We start from the raw sequence: 12,945 nt of genomic DNA, 5'->3' as shown, positions 1-12,945 counted from the left end.
GGGGTTGCATTGAGTTGAAAAAAACATTTTTTTGATACCATAAAAACCAAAACCACATGCAACCTAAATTGGCTACTAAAAAAAGCATCTCTTTAGTTTCAGGTTTCATATTTTATATTTAATGACCTATTTTATGTGTAATGATGTATTTTATATATGTCAATGCCAGTTTTATTCAAACTCATTTTTCACGCTTAAAACGTTAAATGAGCTTGCAACTTCTGATAATTTTGTTGAAAATTTTTGGAATCTGAAAATAAACCTGTACAGGAAAAGGAGATCCTTTGTTTATATGTGGTAAAAATTAAGGTTTGTGCTTATAGTGAGAAATGTCTTTAGTGACCTAGGCACGTTGATCGAATGGTAGCTCAAAGCAGTTCGTGGCAGTGGCTTGGAGTTCAGCAGGAAGGAATCAGTGAAGCAGGTTTATAGTGTCATTTGGCACAGCTTGTCTCATTTCTTCTCCTGTCTTGCTAACCTGCCTTCAGACTGCAGAAGATGCAAACTCCTGCATTTATCAGCTCTAAGAGAGATTTTCTCGTTGTAAAGGGCTTTGTTCTGTAAGCCCCAGCGTCTTTACACGGATTAGTCTGAATACATGGGAATCAAGCAAATGCCCCCAAATATCTGGATTAACTGTTCTCTGTACGTTATGATGAGAAAGCCTGATGAATGAAAACAGACATTATGATTTATATCTTATTTGGAAAAAACTATGGTTTTTCTTAATACACATTTTGCTATTATTGTGAAATTTCTGGAGACAGGATTTTGTTATGTTGAATAATTTTTAGGAGTAATATCAAAATGCCTGATACTTACGCAAATCTGTCTCTGGCATGGAGAATATTTGAAGGAGTTTCCACCAATACAGATAACATCAGAAGGAATAGTCATGTTATATTTTCCCACATTCTTATTTTCACTTTTTGTTTCAGAATGAATTAGTTCTACTACTTACAGATCTTTTTTCCCTATGAAAACTGCCACAAGTCACACTGTCCTTGTTAGCTACGGTTAAGGAATGGGAATGTGCCATTTTGTTATGGCTGTAAGTGCAGGATTTTGCTGTGCTGTGTATTTGGGTATCTGATTATGTATATTTTTAAAGACAAATTGATCATCTTATGGATAAGCCTAGGAAATAAATTATTTACTGAAAAAATTCATTTCATTATAATCAAATCAAGAAAGATTATTATTACTACTACATGGTTGAATTTGTAATAGTGTTTGATTATGTAGATGGGACTAGAATGCTTTAGACCTTCTCACAACTTGGGGAAAAATTCAAGAGGTTGGGAGCCTTTTTCTTTATGATTTTTCACATAATGCCAATAAATATGGTATGGTCATTGATTTTTTTTTTTTTTTTTTTTGGAGTGAGAGTATCCAGAGCTCATTTATTACTGGCCATTCTGGATTTGGATATTTGGATTTCTAGAGTTTTGTATAATTGGGATCTCTTTTCGTAACAGAAAGTATGAAAGCAAACCCTTATTCTTGTTATGACATTGAAATATAAACTCAAAGGAGAGCACTATGATTCATATACTGAGCTGCTAAATATGCTTATTGAACTTGTTTTTCTTAGTTTTCTATATTACTTTAAGTATAAGATTCTAAGTGAAAACCTTAAGCACTTGAATATATTTAATTTAAATAAACTTTGAGGGCAGCCTGGGTGGCTCAGTGGTTTAGCGCCCGCCTTCAGCCCAGGGCGTCACCCCGGGGTCCCAAGATTGAATCCCACATCGGGTTCCTTGCAGGGAGGGAGTCTGCTTCCCCTCTGCCTGTGTGTCTCTGCCTCTCTCTGTCTCTTATAAATAAATAAAATATTTTAAAAAAATAAAATAGGTAAATAAATAAATAAACAAACTTTGACTTCTAATAAACTAGTAAGTGGACTCCTAGAGTTTATTTGTAATCCACGCCAGACTTCGGGACAAGTATTTCTTAGACTTCACAACAGTAATATAATCTTTCAGAGGACTGGGTGTGATAGCAGGAAGTAAACCGTGGGTGGTGCTCCATGGGCCTTAGTCCCTGATGACCTTCAGCTGGTTCACTGTATCCCGGCCACAAGTACGTATGATAGGAGGATGGGACCTGTGTCTGGCATGTAGTTCACAATGAGATTTTTTAAACAAGCGACCTTAGACCGACAGTACGGACTGTTCTCTGCAAAACTTTGTGGAAAGTTATGGGATTTATTTCAAGATGTGCTGGTTGCCAGCAGTGGAGACAAGATCTGCGGGGAAGGATTCCGTTAGAGTACGATGTTGAAATATCCTCAGAGGGAATGAATGAAGCAATCCTAGATTCGGTTCATACATTAGACTGACACGTGAGAAGCGGCATGCCTTTCAGATCTATTACGTGGGCAAAGTTATGGGCATAAAAGCTTCCAAGGGGTTTAAGGCTTTAGAATAGCCTGGAAGCTTCTTTGGAATCTTCCCCTCCCTCTGCAAAGTGTATTGTTATATTACAGAGGACCGTTGGTAACTGCTTACTATTAAATGTCTCCAAATGAATTTCTTTTGAAAGATGAAATTGATGAAATGAATTGGCAACAAAATATTTGGATTATGCACATTGTCAGATTTGAGTTCAATCACTCTTGACTTTAAAATTCTTTAAAAATTAATAACATTAAATTCCTGGTGAAAAAAGGAATGCTGATTTTCAAAATGCAAGGTTTTCTCTTTTGTTTATTATCTCTTAGTAGGGAGATTGGTTACATCATTGCTTCAGGATAAATCTACAAGATTCCCACTTACTTAAAATAATAAAATGGATCCTGCGTTATTTTATTAGGAACCCCAGTCCGTATTATCTTATTATTTTCTCTTCATCTCTAACCTAATATTTATGTATATACTATGTTATAATCTATCTACTTTTTTTTTTCTTTTCAAGTTTTTATTTAAAATCTAGTTAGTTAACATATATGGTAAAATTGGTTTCGGGTATAGAATTTAGTGATTCATCACTTATGTATAACACCAAGTGCTCATCACAAGTGCCCTCCTTAATGCCCCTCACCCGTTTAGCTCCCCCCCCCCATCCAGCACCCCTCCAGCAGCCCTCAGTTTGTTCTCTACAGTCAAGAGTCTCTTATGGTTTGCTTCCCCCTCTCTTTTTTTCCTTCCCAACATTCATCCATTTTGTGTTTTAAATTCCACATATGAGTGAAATCATGTGGTATTTGTATTTCTCTAATTGGTTTACTTTGCTTAGTATAATACACTCTAGATCCAACCCTGTTGCCAATGGCAAGATTTCTTCCTTTTTGATGGCTGAGTAATATTCCATTGAACATATATACCACATCTTCTTTATCCATTCATCAATCTATGTTATAATCCTCTATTCTTACTATTTCAGAGCTTTCTTTTAGGTGTTGTCAATGACCTAAAAATTAGATTTGCACTTTCTATCCAATAAAATGTGAAATGGATTGTTTCTTTTTTTTTTTCTGTATCTTACTATTTATATTTAGATGTTAGCAGTTCATCTTACTGATTAGAGTATGATTTCATTTTTAGCAATAGTTGTGTAGCAGAGTTGAAAATTGTATTTGTAAAGTAATCAAATAGAGTTTTTGGTTACCTTCTCACCTCTTAACATTTACATACCAATACTTAGGAGCAGCAAACACTTGTCCAGAATTTTGTGTCCGGTAATTATTTAATTTTAGTATATAGTCTAGCTTTCTCGCAGAGCAGTGTACCAGGAAAAGTCTTCACTTCTTTATTTCTGGAGCGCAGCATGGACGTGGAGAGAAGACACGGGGAGGCCTCCACCTCCTAACTCCACACAGATACCAGCCACATGTCACACAGCCCACTTGTTGATCATGATTACAGTTAATACTGATGAGAAAACCTTCCATACTTTGTGGGGTGGGCAGAATTTGAGGCAGAGAGAGCCCCTGGAAATGATAAAGGAATGTAGATATTCAGAGGTTTGAGTCCAGTATATCATTAAAAGGGAATCCAGCCGATAAAGAGTTATGCAGGCTGCACAAAAACTGGTTTGTACCTTTTGAATATGTGGCATCAACCTGTGATGCTAAATAGCTTTCTACATAGACTTGGTCATACCTTGGCCTCTCAATTTCAAAAAAAAAGGGGGAGAGGAACTTCTCTGAAGCTACATGGCTTAAGTAAATAATTGGGAGTTGCTTCATTCAAAATGGGGGAAAGAAATCCCTTTGTGTTAAAGCCAGGAAAATTCTCATCTGGCCGCTTGGAAACTTCCTCCTTGAGGGAAGTGTGTGCCAAGGGTGAGAAAAAGGATAAATGAATTAACAAGTAGCATTTAATGCTAGAGAAATACTTCTTTCATCTGTATCTTATAATTTTCTATAATTATGATACAACATATTTCTTAAGCTTCTTTGAATTTTCTATGAATTCTTTCTGATGTATGTTGTTTAAAAATCAGTATTAAAATTGGCCAAAAAGTCCAGAAATAGATACCAAGGCACTATATGTATATAGTATATTTAGTATATAGCATATTTAGTAATATATAGTATATGATAAAGATACCATTTTAGTCAGTAGAAATGGATTACTCATGGATAGTCACCTGACAAAATAAAAGTTGTGCCCTAACTTCATACCTAACACCAAAATAAATTCCACAGACATCAAAGATCTGAGCATTAAGAAAGATAATTACCATTAGAGGATGCAAGAAAAATATATATTTGTTTAATCTTGGGAGTCAGAAAACCTTCCTAAGTATGACCCTAAACCCAGAAACCATGAAAGAAAAGATTATGAATCTGATAACTTTAAAAAACATTCTGCATACCAAGAAAAATACAAGCAAAATTAAAGCCAAAGAGAAACTGGAAGAAAAATTTTCAACTCATGTAATGAATAAGATACCAATAGTCTTAATAAATAAAAGAGTTTCCTTAAAAATGTATTAAAAACAAATCAAATCATAAATAAAATCTTTTAAAAAAAGAACAAAGCAATCCAGTTGAATAATGGACAAAGGAGGTAAACATTTAACAGGAAAGGAATGTAAATAAATGGCTTTAAGCTTATGCAAAGATGTACACCCTCATTCATGATAAATTGCAGATAGACACTGCTGCAGGAAGTACAAATTAATATAAATTTTTAAATATTCGTAGTTTCTACCCAAGAATTTCATGTCTACAGATTGATCCTTCAGAGATAATTGCATGTGTTCAGAGAACGTGCATACAGAATTATTCATTGCACCATTGTTTGTAACAGCAAAGGAAGGAAACCGCTCAAATATTCATTCATAAGTACTAGGTACATTTCCGTACATCTGTACAGTGGAACGCTAAATAGTAAAAAGATGGACGCACCTTGTTATGAACTGATATGGAAGGACCTTCAGGATATATTTAGTAGAAAAAATATGTGTAAAATTGAGTATATGCAAACAGCACTTGGTAAAATACACATAGCTGTATATGTCACACAGTATCTCATAGAGTTTATGTAGGATAGACAAGGAACCATTAGGAGCGATTGCTTTTGGGGAGAGAAGAAGGGTGGGTTCGTGGATGGGATGGGAACGAAACTGATTTTTCATGTCTGCCTGTCTTTATGTGCAAGTATAATCTGTTCCAAAGTACAGCATATAAAAAGACCGAGAGCAAAAGAGAAAAGAATATAGCATTTGTTTTCATTGCCGTCTCCTGTACCTGCCATCCAAATCCGAGGCTTTTCTGAGCACTTGAATATAGTGATAACTGCAATCCTTAACTTAGTTTTTTGTTTATTTTTTTGTGTGTGTGTTTCTTTGGTATGTTTGGTTTGCTACAGCTGCCACTACAAGATCTTTCGTTGTCTTAGGAATATTAGTATGAATATCAATTTTCATTATCTTCTCAAAATGTGGACATGTTAATTAATCTTATGTATTTTTTTAGTACATCAATTTTTTGACAAGAATGTAATGGCTAAGGGGTACCTGGTGGCTCAGCGGTTGAGCATCTGCCTTCGGCCCAGGGCGTGACCCCGGGGTCCTGGGATCGAGTCCCACATCGGGCTCCCTGCAGGGAGCCTGCTTCTCCCTCTGCCTGTGTCTCTGCCTCTGTCTCTGTGTCTCTCATGAATAAATAAATACAATTTTTTAAAAAATAGAAAAGAAAGTAATGGCTAAATAGTTGACATAGCAAAACCATTACTAACTGAAATTTGAGAAATTTTGTTTTTCTCAATGATACAGAAACAAATGAGAGAAATAGTGGCAAACATTCAGGTATAGTTAGGGCCGACTTCATTTTTTAACCATATTTTGAGTGGTTAACTCTACAGGCAGTCATTTCTATAATTAAATCACAATGAAAGCTTAACAGGAGAAATAAGGATATAGCCAAATAAATATTTTCGATAAGTATGTATTACATGGCACTGTTTTCTAAATTACAGCTTATTCTAAGTAGCCAATCCTTTGTTTTTTATCACTAGCACACACTAAAAATTTAAGTGATGGAAATTTCCCTTGCTGCTCAGGCTCTCATAGACATTTGGATTTTTAGCCCATTTTATGTGTTTATTAATTTTCCTTTTTCTTTATTATAAGACAGGTACATAATCCATGGATAAACACAAGTGGACAGTAAACCAACAAATTTCTCAATATATTTTGTCCGGTGGAACATTTTGGGGTAATTACACATTTGGTTCAGAATTTGAAGGTTGTAGATGATCCTGTTGAGCAAATTCACACAATTTATATTTCTCATTAACTTTTAAATATTAAATTAAGAACTTTTTCATAGTCAGTGGCTTACGTAATTGTTCTCATCATCGCGATATGTCAGAGCAGTAGGAGGCCTTTCTATACTAACTGGCCTCTTCCTACTGTGCATGGCAGGAAATTGAATAGACAGTGTGTTTCTTTGCTAGACTGATGCTGCATTCTTGGGATTATAATTTTCTAAATTATTTCCTTGCCAGTATTAACAGAACACTGACCTATTCAAAGGTCACTCCAGTAGGGTAAATAGTTGGGTCTGAGATGGAGCTTTCCAAACAGTGGTGTTTGAATAGTGAAGTATATGGCACTTTTGGTTTTAACAAAGGTAAACCAAAGGACAACTGTAGCTAGATTTGAAATTGGAGAAATAGTTATTTTCCAAAAGAGCCCCTATGCCTAGTGCAGATGCTGAATTAAAAATAGTTGAGGGCCTCCTGGGTGACTCAGGTGGCTGAGCGTCCGACTCTGGGTTTCAGCTCAGGTCATGGTCTGGGGGTCGTGCGATCAAGCCCTGTGTCAGCCTCGTGCTCAGTGAGCAGTCTGTTTGGGATTCTCTCTTCCTCTCCCTCTGCCCCTCACCACCCCACTCAAATAAACAACTTTTTTAAAAAAATTGTGCATTTAATACTGATGCACTGCATCAGGGTAGAGATTGGGGTAGAATTTCTGAATCTGGAATCTCCATATAAAATAACTGGGGATCCCTGGGTGGCACAGCGGTTTGGTGCCTGCCTTTGGCCCAGGGCGCGATCCTGGAGACCCAGGATCGAATCCCACGTCGGCCTCCCGGTGCATGGAGCCTGCTTCTCCCTCTGCCTGTGTCTCTGCCTCTCTCTCTCTCTCTCTCTCTCTCTCTGTGTGTGACTATTATAAATAAATTTTTTTTAAAAAGATTTTTTTTAAATAATAACTGGTGAAAGAATTCTAAAACCAGAGAGCCTTAGAGAGCTTTTGGGCCAATCCTGTTTCTTCAGAGATGAGGTAATTAAGAAGAAATTTGATTTACGTAAAGAATCAGGATTGGGACTCACGGCTTTTTATCTAAAACCTAGTATTCCCCCTCACAGATGGGTACAGTTGAATGTGTTGGTACAGTATTTTACCTTTATTTCCTATGATAGCTCCCTTTGAGGACTGACCCAAAAATTTTATAGAGGGTCTGAAAGAAGGCTTGCAGGCCATGAATGAGGAGGCTGAAAGCATAGCAGCTATGTCATCCCTGGTCTGGTCTTTTACAAGGGCAAGTAGAAGCCTAGGCTTGAAGGATTTTCACAGTAGAGTGACCTAATTAGTGTGTTTTTAAAAGATTTCTCTGGCTGCAATATGCACACTTTGGGGAATCAGTAGTCGTTGGGAGATCAGTTAAGAAAATCCCTACAGATGTTCAGCAGACATCTGAAAACATTATAGTTTCACTAATCATCAGAGAAATGCAAATCAAAACCACAGTGAAGTAATCACCTTTCACATGTCAGAGTGGCTAAAATCAGAAGGACAAATAACAAGTGTTGGCAAGGATGTAGAGAAAAAGGAACCCTTGTACACCGTTGGCGAGAATGTGAAATTGGTACGGCCGCTATGGAAAACAGTATGGTGGTTCCTCAAACAATTAAAAATAGAAATACCATATCATCCAATAATTCCACTACTGGGTATTTACCCAAAGACAATGAAAGCACTAATCCATGCACCTCTGCACTTATTGCACTTACTCGTCATGTAATGTAACTTATTGCACTCTGCACTACATTGTTTACAATAGTCGAGTTACGGAAGCAACAGTAGACAAATGGATAAGGAAGATGTTTTTTATATGTATATGTATATGTGTGTTATATATATCTTATTTATATATATAAACATAAATGGAATATTACACATAAAAAAGGATGTGTAATATTTTATTGCCATTTGCAACAACATGGATGGGACCTAAAGGATATTATGTTAAGTGAGATAAGTCAGATTGAGAAAAATATGCCATATGATTTCACTTATATGTAGAATCTAAAAAAACAAATGAATAAATAAGCAAAAAGCAGATCCAGACCTATAAATAACAGAGAACAAACTGATAGTTGACAGAGGGGAGAATGGGGGTTAGGCAAGATAGGTGAAGGGGAGTGGGAGATACAGGCTTCCAGTTATGGAATGACTAGGTCCTGGGAATAAAAGGCAGAGCATAGAGTATGGCCGAGGATGCTGTGTGGTGCCACAACGGCAACGTGGGGAGCACAACATCAAGGCCCAGAGAGATCGCATCACTGGGTGCACGTCACTAGGTTACTAGCGTAACCTTCTGTGTCAACTGTATTCAGATAAAAACCATTTTTTTTAAGGGGAAAGAAAAAAAGAAAATGGTGTCTGCACTAGAATGGTGTGGTGTAGATGAAGTGAGAGGGATGGATAAGAGTGATACTCAAATACGAGCTTTTAGAGATTGGGGCATTAATCTTGCAATATTTGGTAAGCTTACCTTCATTCGACGTTGCCTGCCGTTGCTGCTCTCCGTCATGTAATCTCGTCATGTAATGTAACTTCTGAATGTGAGGGGGCTGGAGAGCCGTGGAGTATTACACATAGTAAACATCAAATGTGAGTTTGGGAGTATCACTTAAAATTATATGTAATGACTGCAGTGTTCATACTTAGATATTACATAAACTGAGTTAAGAACTATGATTGTTATTTAAGTTTTATAGGTAGAAATAATTTCAAGTTATATGTGATATTATAGGGTTTTTTTAAGATTTATCTATGTGGGGGAGAGAGCGAGCGTGCGGGTGCCCGGAGGAGGGGCCGAGGGAGAGACTCAGCAAGCAGATCCCCACTGAGCCTGAGCTTGGAGCCGGAAGCAGGGCTTGATCCCAGCTCGCAGGAGACCATGACCTGAGCGGAAACCGAGAATTGGACACTCAATAGACTGAACCACCCAAGTGCCTTATGATTTTATAGTTTTTGATAATCGAGGGAAGGAAATGATGTTTACAACTTTTTGTGGCACTTTAAAATGTTCCCTTTTGTTGGCTGAAGTCTTGCCGCCTCTAGATTTACGCATCTTTCTAAATTTGTTCAGGAATTAGAATTTGCAGCTCCTAATAGGAATTTGTATCACCTGCTTAGTCCTTTTCTTTTCCTCTTCTGCGCAGTTACCCAGCCCACCTTCCCACGGCCTTCGGGGCCTGCAGCGTCCACTCCGCTCTCCTCTCCCCCACCTCGTGGGGTGCTCTGATCGGAGTGGCCTGCCTTCTGCTGAGCCTGTCAGCCGTCTTCCACTCACGCGTGCAAATACATTTTTACTACATATCATTTTCTTGGCTAACTTTTTTAAAAATAACACAGGAAGAAAAATCCTAAATGTTTATAACTTAGACTGTTTTTTGGCTTATGCCCTGCAAAGTACTGTATGACTAAAAGTTATTTGTAGAGCAAAGTTTTATTCTGTTCCTTTATATATTAATTTGAACTTTTTTTGAGATTTTATTTATTTATCCATGAGAGGCTCAGAGAGAGGCAGAGATACAGGCAGAGGGAGAAGCAGGCTCCCTGCGGGAAACCCGATTCAGGACTCGATCTCAGGACCCTGGGGTCACGCCCTGAGCCCAAGGCCGATGCTCAACCACTGAGCCACCCAGGCATCCCTCGCTTGAAATATTGAGTATTTGCATGCTGTTCCTTACTTAAGTTTGTTATATAGCACTATTCAACTTAATTTATATGTGGTCTTTTGGTATACTTTTAAAATTCACAATGTTACCAAGAAAATAGTATGTATTGAAAAATGTGATAGTCAATATTGAGTTGTTAAATTTAGGGTTAGGTTTATAGGTGGTGTGTTAGAAATTATCACTTTGCATTCCCACTTCTGATTTAGAACGGGAATAAAGTCTGTCTATTTTAGCTTTTCTATAATAAATCACACCTTTAAATAATACTTTAAATTAAAACTTTAAATTTAAAAAAAATACAGCAACAACATAATAATTCAGTATAGCCTATAAATAATAGCAGCTCTTTTCCTGATTATTGAGACATTTATAAGCTGGTAATTTTGTCTCCTCAAATATTCTTTTGTTTTTGCAGCACCCAGACATTTATTTTAGATTCTGAAGCTTTATAAGGACATGTTATTTAGAGAGTAATTGATGCCAACTTCATTGAAAACACCTATTTTATTTTACTAAGATAATACTTCTTTGACTGAGATGCAGGATCACCGTGACCTAGTTGATTCCAGTACACCACTCCTTACAAAGGAGAAGGAGAGAAATGGAAATTTTGGAGGAGATGGGGTTTGCATTTCATAGTCTACTTTAAAAGGACGCACTGTCTTCATTTTCATTATACGTTCAGTACAGTTGACTTCTGAAACGCAAATGTTAAAACGGGCTTGAAGATTAAGAATTTGAAATGGGAATATATCATGGGAAAATACAGGAGCAGCTGTTTGATTCCTCTTCATCTGTTAATGATCAGAGTTTTGACACCTCCAAGTTGCTCACAATGTTTGATTATTCAGCTTCTTTACGGTGAACTTTCATCCCCTTCATCCTGCTCCCTGCTTCCTCACCAGGAGGTAGATCTCTTTGCCATTTGTTTCAAACTTAAGAGAAAACACTAGCTGAATCTTAACTGGTCTCTCTTCTCTCCCTTTAATTTCACCTGTTACGGTGATTATCCATCCACACTGCCTCGTCCGACTGAGCTGCCTTGCTCTTTCCCCCGGGCGGTCCATCTCCTCTCTACTGGAGTCATCCCGCTCTTTCTCACATGGGTCTTCCGTTCCGCCATCTACTCCATCATATCCTTGCGTAAGCCTTTGAACACATTCAAGACTTTGGGGACGTATAATAAAAAGAGAAGCCTTCTGACAGCCCTGTACTTCTTTCTCTCCTCCTTTTGCTCTCTTCCTTCACAGCGATACTTCTTGGGATAATCGTTCCGTATTTTTCTGTCTCCTTTTACAGCTGTAATAGAATTCTCGGCACCATTCTGTTGTTCTCAACGAGGTCAGCCAGAAACTCCCACTGGCCAAGTCCAGGGATCGGTTCTCAGTAGTCGTATTACCAGTCTTGTAAACATCTAACTTTATAAATCATGCTCTCTCAAAACTCACTCTTCTCTTGGCTTCCTTACTACTTCTCTCCCTGGTTTCCTTCTCAACTCGAACTTTGTCTTATGCCTTGACTTCTGCTTTGCTCATCCCTTGAATGTTGAGATTCCTAAAGATCCTGTGTTTGGTCCTCTTCCCGTTGGTACTTCAGGGGCTACTTTCATGTTCATAGTCATTGTCATAACTTCATTCACCATTTATTTATATGCTGATTTCTCCTCAAACCCATTGGAAACTAACTAACTACCAGGAGTTAGGATTCAGGAGACTATGGAAATCATTCTCATGAAAGATGATATAAAACTGAACTCAGGAGGGTCAGAGGAGATAGAGAAGTTAGGTGGTGACAAAGTATAATAAGGAGGCAGGATTTCAAGACCATATATTTATATTCCCTTTTATTGATGGAGTAGAAACAAAGGAATGAATTTGAGGTTTTAGGCTTGGTCACTTAAAGGTTTGGGGCTCCATCCATTTAAAAATTCAGAGCATAAAAAAATGAGCAGGGCTTTCAAAGATGATGATTGTATCTTTGAACATGTAAGCTTGGAAGTATCTGTTGAACTTCAGTTGTTCCTTTGACTTGTGTGAGAACAGAGTGCCAGGGAGAGATCTGGTCTGGGAATAATGGACGTAGAAGGAGCCCATCTGCAGTGGGCACGGAGGACGTGCGGATGTGGAGCACAGAAGGTGAAGACGGGCCAGTATCACAGCTTGTCTTCAGCGCTCCGCACACTCCCACCCCTTGTCCGGCTGTCTCGCGTCTCCACCGTGACCTTTGTCGTGACTGCGGCAGACTACTTGATGTTCTCTTAATGGGCATGTTCTTTTTTACTTTGTGTTAATTAATACTCCTTGATCAGTGTCTGAAAACCCTCTGCTCATCTATGAATTCCCTCTTTTATCTCCAAAATTTAGCTCAAGTAACATCTCCAGGAAGCAGTAACTGGGCTTGAGTCTTTCTCGCTCTCTGCTCCCGTAGCCCTTACGGTAGGGCCTGTACGTCTCCCTGTGACTTACACGTGTGGTTCATTCCCACTAGACTGTATCTGCTTTTGGCTTCAGACTTG

The 12,945-nt window shown here is 37.9% G+C and overlaps 1 protein-coding gene across 2 annotated transcripts in view; it reads left to right on the top strand.

Moving 5' to 3' along the window:
* Window positions 1–12,945, top strand: part of NT5DC1 (5'-nucleotidase domain containing 1) — a 119,463-nt gene that overhangs the window by 35,182 nt on the left and 71,336 nt on the right. The gene's annotated exons all lie outside the window — the stretch shown is intronic.

This window comes from Canis aureus, chromosome 7, assembly GCF_053574225.1.
Source record: "Canis aureus isolate CA01 chromosome 7, VMU_Caureus_v.1.0, whole genome shotgun sequence".
Taxonomy (NCBI): domain Eukaryota; kingdom Metazoa; phylum Chordata; class Mammalia; order Carnivora; family Canidae; genus Canis; species Canis aureus.
The sequence above is the reverse complement of the archived record's forward strand: the minus strand, read 5'-3'. Positions and strand labels throughout refer to the sequence as shown.